The sequence below is a fragment of the Hemicordylus capensis genome, chromosome 1, assembly GCF_027244095.1.
Source record: "Hemicordylus capensis ecotype Gifberg chromosome 1, rHemCap1.1.pri, whole genome shotgun sequence".
Classification (NCBI taxonomy): Eukaryota; Metazoa; Chordata; class Lepidosauria; order Squamata; family Cordylidae; genus Hemicordylus; species Hemicordylus capensis.
The window spans coordinates 87,278,582-87,292,879 of NC_069657.1; the positions used below are offsets into that span (position 1 = coordinate 87,278,582).

Genomic DNA, 14,298 nt, shown 5'->3' on the forward strand with positions numbered 1-14,298 from the left:
TCCTAAAGAATGACTACTCTCACAACTTGTGTTTAAAGACAGTGATTTACCAGGGACAGACAAAATAGGTGCAGTTGGAACCTATGTATTAAAAGGCAGCTATACTCAAATCCCCACTGGTGCTACATCAGGCAGCAGCGATATAGCAAGATGCTGAAAGGCATCCTCTCATACTGCGTGGGAGGAGGCAATGGTAAACCCCTCCTACCAAAGAAAACCACAAGATTCTGTGGGTGCCGGGGGTCACATTCAACTTGATGGCACACTTTACTTTATACTCAAACACAAAGATAGCTCTGCCATCATATTGCATGGGCAGGAGGGGGGGAGAGGAGAAACTTTGGCCTGGATTGGCTATAACAACAAGGAAGGAGAATCCCATGTGACGAATCTCAATCTACAATAACTGGAAAGCCTGGGGGTATGCCGACTAAGAACTTTCCAGGGAGTCAGACCTTAAATAACTAGCTGGACTGACTGGACTGAATGAGGCAGGCACTTTGGCAAAGCCATAATATTTCCCCTTCCAATGGCCATGTACATGGTTGCCCCTCCATCTTGATGAGGGTGGGGGAATGAAAGGGCAATGAATGATATTTGGATTATCCAGGAAGAATAAACTTAGCTACAGTGTGGGCCTGGTCTCACAGTTTAAAAACAGCTTTTGCTGTTTTGTTTGAAGACGTACCAGAAAACACAGTTGTTTAAATACCACACTTGTTCTGTACTGTTTTCTGTTGAACCGTTTACTTGTTCTCCAGTATTTGCAATAGCAGGCAGTAAAATAGATGGTGCCTGTACACATTTCCATACATATACACTAGAGTTGAGGTGATCTGCCCGTCCCTCTCAGATTTGACATCTAGAGACTTCTGAAGAGGCATATCATGTGTAGTCATTTACACAACATCTGTACACCCATAAAATATTGTGTGGAGAGCCCTAGGACCTCTGACTTATCTGACATAAGACTTGCAAAATATTATGAACTATCCCTGGTAAAGAAGACAATTAAGGGTATACTCTTTCTTTACCAAGAAACACACTAAAACCTGTCCCACCTCATATACCTTAAATGGCATTGGAGTCCTTATGCTCATGGCAAGCTGATTCTGTGTCAATCTGGACTCAAACCCCTGTAGTGAAACTGGTCATATGAGTAGCTTGTCAAAGTTACAGTACAGATGGAATTTTTTTTTTGCAAAAACGTTCTTGAGGTATATTGAGCAGCTGTGTCGAAAAAGACTATGCTTGCAGCAAACGACACAAGATTCATTAATCACAAGTACAACTTGATTCTCCAAACAGACTTGCTTTACAGCACAAGGGTCATGTGAACCAGACCCTCAGTCTACCCTCTATAACTGCTGCTGTTTTGGAACCATTCATTATAGCGATGATGGCAGCACTAGCAGACAGCGGGCTCCAAAAAGGCAATATTTTTTTCCATTGGCTTGCCTGAAGCTGTGTTAGAGCAGATTTATATGCCACAGTACTTAAAACACCATTGCCAGTGCTCTGCCAACACTAGAGCTATCAGCACTGCAAAAGAGCCAGTGTTAATGAGAGTGAGAAATTGCAGAACTCAGACAAGGAGACACTATTCTTGATTTGTATTCGGATGCATCTGTTCTTGAGCTCTTCTCCCCGGATCCCCACTGCTTCTTGTTGTGGTTTGAATCTTGAGGTCTCTTCATACATTACTGGAGCCATGTGGAAGCAGTACATTTTGGCAATATATCAATTGATTTTTGGAGATTTGGTTTCAAATCCATGCTGACTCCACTAGGGATGTGCACAGAACCGCTCGGTGCTCCATTCTAGGAGCACTGAACCGGTTCCATCAACTGGCAATCAAGCTGGTTCGGAGGGTAGTGGGGTTCTTTAAGGGCCAGGGGAGACTCTGCCTATCTCCCAGTCCCTGCCCCACTGCTTTCCCCCCAGTGGCGCTCTCACAAAAAGGAGGTGCATGGGGCTACAGTGTGCCTCTTTGCAGCCCTGGTCATTGTCGCCACACAAATGCTTGGCTAAAGAGATGTGTCTTCAGTTGTTTCCTAAATGTCAACAGGCATGGAGCAGCTCTGATCTCAGCTGGAAATGTGTTCCCCAGCTCTGGGGCAACTACAGAGAAGGCTTACCTCTGAGTTGTCACCAGACGAGCTGGTGGCACTCTCAAATGAACCTCCCCTGAAGATCTTAATAGGTGGTGGGGTTCATAATAAAGAAGGCATTCTCTTAAATACCCTACACCCAAGCCGTTAAGGGCTTTATAGATAATAACCTGCAATTTGTATTTTGCCCAGAAACCTATTGGTAGCCAGTGTAGTTCTCTTTATATGGTCTCTTCAGAATGACTTGGAGACCAATCTGGCAGCAGCACTCTGCACCAATTGCAGTTTCTGGACTAGGTACAAAGGCAGCCCCATGTAGAGTGCATTGCAGTAGTCAAGTCTGGAGGTAATCAATGCATGTGCACCACTGTCTTAAGGTCACTCACTTCCAGGAAAGGGTGCAGTTGGTGGACCAGCTGTAGCTGATGGAATGTACTCCTGGCCACTGCCTCACCTGAGATATCAGAGAGAGGGTTGGGTCCAGAAGTAATCCCAAACTGTGCAGACTTGTTCTTTCCAGGTCAGTGTAACCACATTTAGAACCGGCAGATCTATCCCATTTCCCAGACTGCGGCTTCCTACAATGAGCACCTCTGTCTTGTTTGGATTCAGTCTCTGTTAGTTATCCCTCATCCAGCCCATTACTGCCCCGAGTAATGGAAAGTTATGCCATCACCTGATGAAGCTGACATGGAGAAATAGATTTGGGTGTCATCAATGAACTGATAACACCCTGCACCAAATCCCCTGATGATCTCTCCCAGCAATTTCATGTAGGTATTAAAAAGCATTGGAGACAGAATGGAGCCCTGAGGGACAAACATACAAAAGCTCTCTCTCTTTATAGAGCAACAGACTCCTTCTGGAATCTGCTTGAGAGGTATGAGCAGAACCACTGAAAAGCAATGCCCCCTTTACCCAGTTACCCCAGGCAATCCAGAAGGATACCATGGTTGATGCTATCGAAAGCTGCTGAGAGATCCAAAAGGACCATCAGAGTCACACTCCCTTTGTCAATTCCCTTTTTGGAGATCATCCATCAGGCCAACCAAGGCAGCCTCCACCCCAAAGCCAGTTTGAAATTGGTCTAGATAATCTGTTTCAGTCAAGACTGCCTGGAGTTGAGAAGCCACCACATTCTCAATCACCTTGGCCAACCATGAGAGATTGGAAACAGGCCTATAAATGTTCAGCTCTGTGTGATCAAGAGTGTAGGCTTCTTCAAGAGAGGTCAAATAATTATCTTCTTTAAACAAGGAGGCATCCTACCTTCCCTCAGAGAGGCATTTATGGTCTCAACCAGGTCCTCTCCAACAATATCCCTTCTTGATAATATAAGCCATGTCAGACAAGGGTCAAGAGAGCAGGTGGTAGGATGCACAGTTCCAAGCAGCTTGTTCACATCCTCAGGAATCACAAATGGAAACTTATCCAATTTAACCACACAAGAAGAGTTACTGGATACCCATGCTAAAGACTGCACCAGTTGTAGAATCCAGATCTTGAATCGAGAGATTTTGTCCACAAAAACCCATTAAAAGCAGCTTCACAGCAGCTCCAAAGCCGGAGTGGAAGGGGCACATATAGGTTCCCTCTCCACCCTCAACAATTCCGCTGGGTGCAAACCTGCAGACTCAATACTTGCAGCAAAGAATCACTTCTTTGCCACACGTATTGCCAGAGCATAGATCTTCAATTGTGCTCTGTGCTGTAATCTGTCAGATTTGAGTTGAGTCTTGCTCCATTTATGTTCTAGTCATCTACCTAGCAGCTTCAGCTCCTGTAGTAGTTCTCCTATATACCATGGAGCTACTTTAGAAGTGAGTCGGAGAGGACATTCAGGAGCGATCAAGTCTATCACCCTAGTGAGCTCGTTATGGCTCTCCTTGTAGCATTCAGAGTAATTTCCTAGATGTATATTGTGATGCCCACTGCTACAGTTTTCAAAGTGAAATTTACTAATATATCTTTGAACTCTTGCCTTGCACAGATAATTCCTCCTCAAAAAAACAGAGATGGGAAAAACCCAACATTTGACTGAGTATTTACATTATACTTGGGGCTTAAAGCCAACAGGAAATGGTCTGCGACTGTCATATCTTTGAATGGTTATTTTAGAAATGGATTTTTTCTTTCCATTTTTAAACAGAGCTATAATCTGCAACTTTCTGAAACAGTATGAAAGTTAAGCAGTAACGAAAGGGTTGACTTTCCAGCTTTCTTTCAGAACTTTTTTTTTAAAGCTTATTTCTTAGCAACTGCTCTGATCTTAGCCCCAAACTATAGTTTTAATTTTGCACACATTGAATTGAATTAAGGAAACATCATTGACCTGGGACTATTTATGGTCTCTGAACCTAGTATAACCCAGGCTTCAAAGTAAATGTTGAGCGAAGCCACTTCGAAGTACGCTCATGGCATTGAGGGAAGTGGCCCCTCCCTTCTGGATTCGGCTTTCATTTTTGTAAGTCCACATGGCAGGTGTCAGTGTTTTCTTTCCTAGCCAATGGGAGCAGGCGAGGGGAGAGTTCTCTGCAGAGGTAGATCTGCATTTCTGAAGAGACCATGCCTCTTCTCATGCTAATGATTCTATGTCAATGTCTCTTCCTGTTTGCCCTTGGTGATTTCAGAAAAAGCTTGAAACCAGCATTTTAAAAATCCAGAAATACCTCGAGATAAGCTAGAATTCGCATCACAAAGCCCAACTTGTGTGGAGTGGGTCCAAGGATCTCGTTGCAAGTTTGGGGTAAGTTTGGCTGGTGTGTGAACACACTCTCTCCCAAAGGAGATTTGGGGTGGAAGACCAGTGTGTGAAGCCTCCTTGGGGAAGAAGGGAGGACGCTCCACCTTTTAGCTTGCTCGGCCACAACCCCCTACAGTTTGATATGTCATAGGCTGTGATGGTCCCTGGGCAGATTGAGTTCCACTCAAAAACAAAGAGGGGAAAAACTTGCAATTAGAGATTCCCCTCCCTGCCCCCTCAGTTTTTGTTGGATTGGGACTGAAAACAAGCAGACTCATTTCCTAAAGCATGGGAAATGGCTCCACATATTTCAGATATAACTTTAGAATGTTGGTAGTCCATGGGGGCGGGGGGGTTCATATTTCCCAAGAGCCACTGGGTCATCTTGGGGTAGCTGGATGAGAGGGAAAGACCTCTCTCCTTCCCACATTTGGAGGAGTGCTGCTGCACTGAATGGGTGAATATTGCTTAAAAGGTTTGCGGGAGAGAGTGTTGAGAGGGAATGGGTATTCCTGGGTTTTTGATCTGACTTTAATGCAAGCTGGAGAAGGATTGTGGGCTTCCAGTGCTCTGCTCTTCACTTAGAAGCGGGTCATTACTAGCCCCTTAAGCTATTGTCTTGGCCCAAACCCCAGACACAGTAGGTTTAGCCAGTATCTCGGAATGCAAATTGCAATAATGCTTTTAAAATATTTTTCACAGTTTAAATGAGTGGAACCACACCTTTTTCCAGGCAGTGCAAAATGCAGAGTTGCATAGTACTTCTGCACTTTTCAGTACCTATCTGTTCTCCCCGCCCTTTACTCCATCATTGTGCAGAAATTGCTTCATACATTGTTGGGCACGAGTTGACTGAACTAAGAAGCATGAGAGTGTTTTGGAGGGAAACTCAGTCTTTTTCTTGGAGAGACGTTTGTCTATGGCTGTTTGTGTTTACGTTTCACTTTTTCATGCCCCTCCTGCCATTCAGCCTCTCAAACTACTAAGCAGTTTATACATATTGGCCTGCAGTACAAGTTTGTCAGTGGAGTCCAGTGTCTGAAGGTTTGGTTAACTTGAGGTGCTAGAATGATAAGCGTGAGGAACAGGGTGCATTTTCCTTCACAACCACCCTGTTTTGCTAAACATAAAGAACTCTTTTCTCCTCCTCCTGAAGAGAGAAGTGTTTTGAACCTTGTGACCCCAGAGCACTGGTGGGAAGGTGCTATGCAAGTAGTCAGCAGTGTTACAGTGACTGTCAGGGCAATAGTTGCTCTTTGCAATCAACCATTTTCTGTTGTAAAGCTGTCAAGTTTTACAGGCACAACATAACGACACGAGGCCAGCTTTAGAAAAGGGGATCCAAGGCGATTCACAAGTTTCCAGGCAGTTGTATTTGTTTCTCTGCTGCTGACAGCATTGGCCTTCAAGCAAGAACTGGGTCAATGAACCATCGTAGCCCTAAGGGGTGCTGTGTTGCTGGAACTGCCATTCTATGGCTGCATCAGCACAAACGTGCTTGTCATTTTGTTTCACTGTATTTTTGGGCCAGTGAGAGACTAATCTCCTTTGTGCTGGAGTTCCATGGTATGGATGTGGGAAGCTGGGGTACATACAGGTATATGAAGGGGGCAGGGGGTGTTAACCTCACCTAGAATGTCCTAAAAGAACCTTAGAAAAGTGCACTCCAAATGGAAACAAAGACTTGCATTTTTAAAACTAATACTTCTCTAGCTTCCTTGAGGCATTGTGGAGGTGCCTCAATATCCCCAGAGAGATCCATTTGCCAGTGGGGTAGGCAGAGCATTTATGTATAGGGAGGTGCTCAAACACGATTTAGTGTCCAAATCACAGCACAGTCCCTTTAAATCCAAGGGCTTACATGGCCCCTTTAACATTGAGTACAGCAGGCCCATACCGGCTTCTCTTCCACTCGCTGATAATTCTATTATGACAGCTCTCCCCCAGCTATGATTGCATGCTGGTGGGGCATCTCCCAGCTGCCCCTGCATGATGCTGGCACACAGGGGCATCTGGGAGATGCCCTGCCGGCACACAGTCATAGTAGGGGGAGTGCCATGATTACAGAGGTGGCTGTGAGCAGAGGAGGAGCAGGTATGAGCTTGCTCTCCTCCACGCTAAAGGAGCTGCGTAAGCCCTTGGTTTTAAAGGGATTGTGCTGTGATTCGAACACTGGGTTGCATTTTGAGCACATCCCTTGGTTGGTACATTGGAAGATTTAAATCCACTGGTGTAGGAAAACAGGGAAGCAGAAGTGCATGACACTCCCACATAAAGGACACAAAAGCACTTCAAAGTCTGGCTTAAAACTAGACTTCATTGGTTTTATTTACATATTTTTTCCCCCCAGGATGGTAAAAAATATTGTTTGGTTATCTTCTAAAATCCGTTCAAGTCTACTGTCTAAAGCTATGTTCAGGCCAAGAAGGTTGCCACAGCCTTCATTATGGCCGAGAACTACGGAATGAAAGGATAAAAGAAAAACTAACAAGAAAGCTTATCCTATCACAACTCCTCCCACATGGAACTGACTTTGTATATCTGAATCTGCTTGACACCAGAGTTCTACTTTTAAAATAGAGAAAGCCTGTTCAATTTAGACACAGTTCTGCGCTCTCACTCCCCCTGAGGACATGTACAATAATGATTAATGAATAATCACTGGAACAAGTGGGCAAGAGGCAAGCCAGTCAGGGCAGGTTAGTTTCCATTGACAACTTGAAGCAAGCTTTCCAGTGCTGAGTGATTTAGGTAGAACTAGGAAGGACACAGTAGCTATAACAACTCCCTGGGGTACTCTGACAAGAATGGGGGTGGGTGTGCAGAATCCGAAGGCACTTACAGGACCAGCTGAGCAACAGATAAAGGGATGGGCGAAAGATGTCTTGTTGTCTGAGCAAATGGACTACACAAAGTAATTGGTAAAATGTGTGGCCAATATGTTACACTGTTTTTAATTGCAACAGATGTGGAATTTGTGCATTTTCATGTATGCCTCGCAATAAACTTTAGTGTGCTCAAAAAGTGGAAGGCTAGAAACAAGTTAGCAAAGCAACAGTTTCCTGGAATACTGATTACTCACCCTTTCAACTTTCCCACCTTGACAAAAAATGCAGTATTGCGTGTCACTAATGATTATACTAGCACTAGCCAATAGGTGGCGGTTATAGGTGACAACTATGTTCCACCAACAGCATTATGGGTAGCCGGAGATGTGCTATTCTGGGGTCATGGGGAAGAGTACATTCTCTCAGTAGTAACATATTGTGGCTTGAGTGCAAGTAAACCAGGATACCACAAATCGGAGGCAAGAACTATAAGGTTCAACCATAACAAACTATTAACCGCAATGAATTTATTGGTGGGTGGGGGACATGATATGGAAAGCTCACCTATTTCATAGAACTAGATACCTGGAAAAGCCATTTGTTCATATGAATTGCATTATACAGAGTCTGACTAGTACTTATTTGGTTCATCGAGCTCAGTATTGTCTACTTGCAACTTGAGCTGAATGAACACTGAGCCCTCCAGCTGTTGTCGGAATACAGGTCCCGTCATCTCTGACTATTGCCACTGGGCATGATGGGAGTTGTAGTCCAACAACAGCTAGAAGGTCAGAGTTGTGCAGCTCTAGTCTACATGGTCTATCAAGCTCTTCAGGGTTTCCGATGGGGATCTTCTGGGCGCAAAGCATGTCTTCTGCCATTAAGCTATAGTCCCTCCACTTGTGCTCTGCTACTGAATTATGGCTGTTCTGCCATTAAAAGACAGTCATTCCCAGCACTTCTTGATAAGGGGCAGGCATGTTTAACCTCTCTTCCCCCAACCATTTATTTTGCTGTGTAAACCACACTAAACTTTTTGTTGAAAGGACAAATATAAATAATATCAATGATGATACATTTAAATATGCAAACAAATGTAATGCAAGTCCAGGCAATTAATGGAGATGATGTTAAGGACACTTCAGAGTTTTTACTCACCCTCAAGTATCTTTGAACATACAAAGCTGCATTCTACTGAGTCTATCTCAAAGTATTGTCTACTTTGCAGCAGAACTCCAGGTATTAGATATAGACTTTTGCAGGCCTTCATGGAGATGCCAGGGATTGAACCTGGGACTTCCTGCTTGAAAAGCATGTGCTTTGCCACTGAGCTACAGCCTTCTTTCTGTGACAGGCTAGTAGACCGAAACGGAGTTCAAACAGGGATATGTTTCTAAAAACTGAGTTTGTGGTTTGCAGTTGCTGTTACACCCTTCCTTAATTCTGAGGGCGATGGTGGTATAGTTTTTAAATAACAGGTGCTGACAATGAGTGTCCAATAGCATGATGGAAGTATTCACTTGAATGTATGTGGTGACATACATGCACCATCTGTTTGGGTGCTGCACCCAGATAGTGACGGGAGACTTGGCATTAACTGGAAGCTGCACCTGTCTGCTCTGTGCTGTGACAGTTTCTTCGTTTAAAACTGCAGAATGTGCACTTACTGGCTAACATCTAGACTAACAAAGCACCAGTGCTTCTGAAGAATTAAATAATTCAGGTTCACTGCTTGCGCAGCAGAGAACCTCTCCATCATGGTATTCCATAGTATGGATGTATAGATTCTACATGTTTAAAGTTACAATACCAAGCACACTGGCTGACTAAATTACTCAGTAGTACTATGCAGAGAGTAGTCTAACGAGCTACTAAATCACAATGGACTTCCTTTAGAAAATTTAGTCAGGATGTCAGCCACTTACTTTAGAAGCAAATCTGGTTAGGCCTAGGTTCTAACAATGTGATCTGAGGTATGTTACTTGGAAGTAACCGAGTTCAGTGGGACTTGCGTTCATGTAGGTGTGGATAGGTTCGTGTCTAAATCTGTCTTCTGCTAAAAAAGAGGACATGACATTCTATTTTAATTAAGGCTGAACTCTATAAGCTAAACAGCTGCTACTTTTTTAGCCTTCTTTTCAGTAGGCTTATGAGGTTACTTGGCAATCCGTCCATTTGTCTGTCTGTGTGCATGTCCCCCCTGTCAACTTCACAATGCCTGGAGCAATATGAACCAAATTGGATACAGTTGCAGGGACACATAAGGTTGCCCCAGTGGTGTAGTTTGTGATGATGTCATCTACCCCAATCCGAGATGGTGGATGCATGACTATTTGAAGTTCAAGTGAGTTAACTTGTGGACTGTCTAGCCCATTTGAACCAAATTAGGGACAGTTGTAGTGACAGATAAGGAGACCTCAAATGTGTAATTTGTAATGTCATCCACTCCGATCCAAGATGGTGGATGTGTGAACATTTGAGGCATAAGAGGACTAATTTGTGGATCATCTAAACTATTGGAACCAAATTTAGTCCAGTTAAGAACATAAGAACAGCTCTGCTTGATCAGGCCTAAGCCCCATCTAGTCCAGCATCCTGTTTCATACAGTGGGCTACCAGATACCACTCAAAGCCTACAGGCAGGAGTTGAGGGCATGCCCTCTCTCCTGCTGTTACTCCCCTGCAACTGGTATTCAGAGGCATCCTGCCTTTCAGGCTGGACTATAGCCCTATGACTAGTAGCCATTGATAGACCTCTCCTCCAAGAAGTTATCCAAACCCTCTTAAAGCCACCCAGGTTTTTGGCTATTACCACATCTTGTGGCAGAGAATTCCACAAGTTGATTATGCATTGTATGAAAAAGTACTTCTGTGTTCGTCATAAAATTCCTGGCAATCAGTTTCATGGGATGACCCCTGGTTCTAGTGTTATGTGAGAGGGAGAAGAATTTCTCTCTATCCACCTTCTCCATACCATGCATGATTTTATAGACCTCTATTATGTTTCCCCAGCCCTGCAGTCATCTTTTTTCTGAACTCAATAGCCCCAGGTGTTGTAGCCTTGTCTCCTAAGAAAGGTGCTCTAGGCCCCTGTTCCTCATGGTTGCCCTCTTCTGCACCTTTTCCAGTTCTACAATGTCCTTTTTTAGATGTGGTGACCAGAATTGTATGCAGTACTCCAAGTGTGGCTGCACCACAGTTATGTATAAGGGCATTAGAATATTGTTTTATTTTCAATCCCCTTCCTAATGATCCCTAGCATGGAATTGGCCTTTTCCACAACTGCTGCACATTGAGTCGACAGTAGTAGGGATAGTGAAAGGAAAGTAGGCAGATTAGTTCTTACTATAACTTTTTTTAAACTACACAACTGCCATGTTTTCAAGGCTGGAGAACTAAAAAGGGGCTTTCTTATATTGAAATGACACATTGAGGAGCAGACATAGGCAGTATAGTATCCGAGCAGCAGAGATAAGACCAAGCAACCCTTCCCACCATCTTCTGCTGCACTCTGAAAAAAGAGAAAATGACCTAATACAGGGCCATAGCAAGATTGGAGTGGACCTTGGGATAAAAAGTGAATATGGGTCCCCGGTCCACCTTTTTTGTGGGGGGGGAGGTGGGGGAGAGCAAAGAAAAAACTATCATTCAGTTGATGGGGCCCCTCTCCCTTGGGGGCACGGGGACATTTCCCCCCTGTCCTGCTCAGTTGTAGCTATGCCACTGATATAATGGACAAGTTTACTCTCCATCCTGGTGTGAACATATAGCCAGGACAGAGTGTTCCACTGCTGCTTCCCCAACATATGTGATGCTTGCCAGGAAAGGTAAAAACACTAGTAGAAAAACCATGTCCCATGTTACTATGAGAAAGATTTCTTAGTAACAGAAGTTATATTGAGAAACAACGAAGAGGGCACCCAAACTTTGCCCCTGATGTCTGCTTAGATATTAGCCCATTAGCTCAAGGTCAGCAGTACATATGGCAGAAGAATTTGATTACAATCTATGAGCATTGAGTTGAGTCCATGGTTTCCCAAGAACTATCTACTTTGTATGTTTGACCACAAAAGCTTGGGTAGAGAAGGGTGCAGATGGTGACAAAGTTCTAGGCTTACTGCTTTAAAAGATTTTCTAACTGGGTTTTGCTGCCCTTCTCCCCACCCTAAAGCAAATCAATAACCTGATTTTAACTTACTACTGTCCCTTGGAAAGGACTTTAATCTAGAAAAGAATAATAAATGTAGCTAATAGTCTCTGTAACACTAAAATTACAGTAAATAAAACTGTATGATCATGGAAATCTTGTGACATTCTAAAGATTAAAAAAAGAATGGACATGACACCAGTCCATTTCAGTTCTGTCTGAATTCTACACTAACTAGAAATATGTTGCAAGTTATTGCAGTACAAAGGGCTTGAAGGTCTGTTTTCCTATCTGTGGTCTTGGCACACCATGTGGATTGTTTTGGCTTTGGTGACATGGGGTTCATTCAAAATGAAACTTTGGAAAACATCACTGGTACTATCTTTTGGATATGCACAATTTATGATGATTCACAATGCTATGCTCCCTATTTTGGCAAAAGCTGGACAATATCAAATACTAAGTTGCAACTGGTTTTATATTGGTTTAGCTTTCTTGGCTTTTACTTAAGGAATTCTGGGAGTTGTAGTTAGATTGCTAGTCCTAGAATGTCAGTTCTCAGGATTCTCTGAGCAGATAGAATGATTTGTAAACTAGGTTGTCTGTTTTGTGTGTGCATACAACTTCAATTGTGTTTTGGCAGAAAATGTTTATAGAAAATGTGGGAAAACATTACAAGCTACATTTGACTTCCCCTCTGACCTTTTTCAGCTGGCACTGTGTTTACAGGGCATTATAATTTTCTTCATGCTTAGCATTTCTCTGTTTCTAGCCCTCATATTTGTTTAATAAAACTTGTAACATTTTGGAATTACTGGCACTTCTTGAGGAACCTTCAATCTCCCTCTAACATGCTTGACTTCAAGTCTTTCTAGTGTGTTGGAATTTTGTACGCCTTCAGATATGGGGAGATATTTCTAAAAGCATAGGCAGGTGTGTGTGTGCACACACAAGCTTTTATATTAAACTGTGTTCAAAACAACTCCACGAGACATGTGTCTTTAACATATATACACAGTGTTGGGGGGGTGCATGTGTGTCTTGTTTAGCAATGCAAATAGAAGCAAAATCTGTTCTGTAAGAAATGCTGAATGGACATTATTGTGGACTTTAATTGTACAGGTTTCTCTAACTGAACAGGGATAAAAATTAGAACTTAAACTTCCAACAATATTAATTAGCAGTCCTCTCCTTGCCTGTGCACCACTGCTGCAGCTAGGGTGGATAAACAAATCTTCCTTCCAAGCTCTCTAACATAGGGAGGAACATAGGAAGTTGCCATATACTGAGTCAGGCCATCGGTCTATCTAGAATTGACAGAGGAAGTGTGACTCTGTTGGTCCTTTTGGACCTCTTGGTCCCTTTCGATACTATCGACTATAGCATCATTCTGTAGTGTGTGAGGGGGTTGAGAGTGAGAGACACTGTTCTGCAGGGGTTCCTCTCCTACCTCTCGGGCAGGTTCAAGATGGTGTCTCTTGGAGACTGTTGTTCTTCAAAATCTCATCTTTTGTGTGGTGTCCCTCAGGGCTCCGTATTGTCTCCGACGTTGTTTAACATCTACATGAAACCACTGGGAGAGATCATCAGGAGATTTGGTGCAGGGTGTTATCAGTATGCTGATGGCACCCAAATTGATTTCTCCATGTCAGCATCATCAGGAGAGGGCATAACCTCCCTAAATGCCTGCCTGGAGGCAGTAATGGGGTGGATGAGGGATAACAAACTGAGAGTGAATCCAGATAAGACAGAGGTTCTCATTGTGCGGGGTAGGAACTTGAGAGATGATTTTGAACTGCCTGTTCTGGATGGAGTCACACTTCCCCAGAAGGAACAGGTTCACAGTCTGGGGGTGCTTCTAGATCCAAGTCTCTCTCTGGTGCCCCAGGTTGAGGCAGTGGCCAGAGGTGCCTTCTATCAGCTTCGGCTGATACACCAGCTGCGTCCATTTCTTGAGATAGATGACCTCAAAACAGTGGTACATCTTCTAGTAACCTCCAGACTAGATTACTGTAATGTGCTCTATGTGAGGCTGTCCTTGTTTGTAGTCTGGAAACTACAATTGGTTCAGAATGCGGCAGCCAGGCTGGTCTCTGGGTCATCTCGGAGAGACCATATTACTCCTGTATTGAAGGAGTTACACTGGCTGCTGATATGTTTCTGGACAAAATACAAGGTGTTAGTCATAACCTATAAAGCCCTAAACAGCTTGGGCCCTGGGTATTTAAGAGAACGTCATCTTCATTGTGAACCCCACCACCCACTGAGATAGTCAGGAGAGGTCCCGTCTGCATTTGCCACTGGCTTATCTGGCGGCTACTCAGGGATGGGCCCTCTCCGTTGCTGCCCCGAGGCTTTGGAATGCGCTCCCTAGTGAAATAAGAGCCTCCCCATCTCTGATAATTTTTTAAAAGTCTTTAAAGACGCATCTGTTCACCCAAGCTTTTAAATGATACTGTTTTGATTGTT

At 43.7% G+C, this 14,298-nt stretch overlaps 1 protein-coding gene across 3 annotated transcripts in view; it reads left to right on the forward strand.

The window, feature by feature from the left end:
• TP53I11 (tumor protein p53 inducible protein 11) overlaps nt 1–14,298 on the forward strand; it is a 79,626-nt gene that overhangs the window by 13,632 nt on the left and 51,696 nt on the right. Inside the window, exon 2 of one of the 3 annotated variants that reach the window (XM_053263607.1) lies at nt 4,742–4,857. The exons of the other annotated variants lie outside the window; for them this stretch is intronic. The gene's annotated coding sequence lies outside the window, so the exon portion shown is untranslated. The remainder of the gene's footprint in view (nt 1–4,741; nt 4,858–14,298) is intronic. 3 annotated transcript variants of the gene reach the window in all.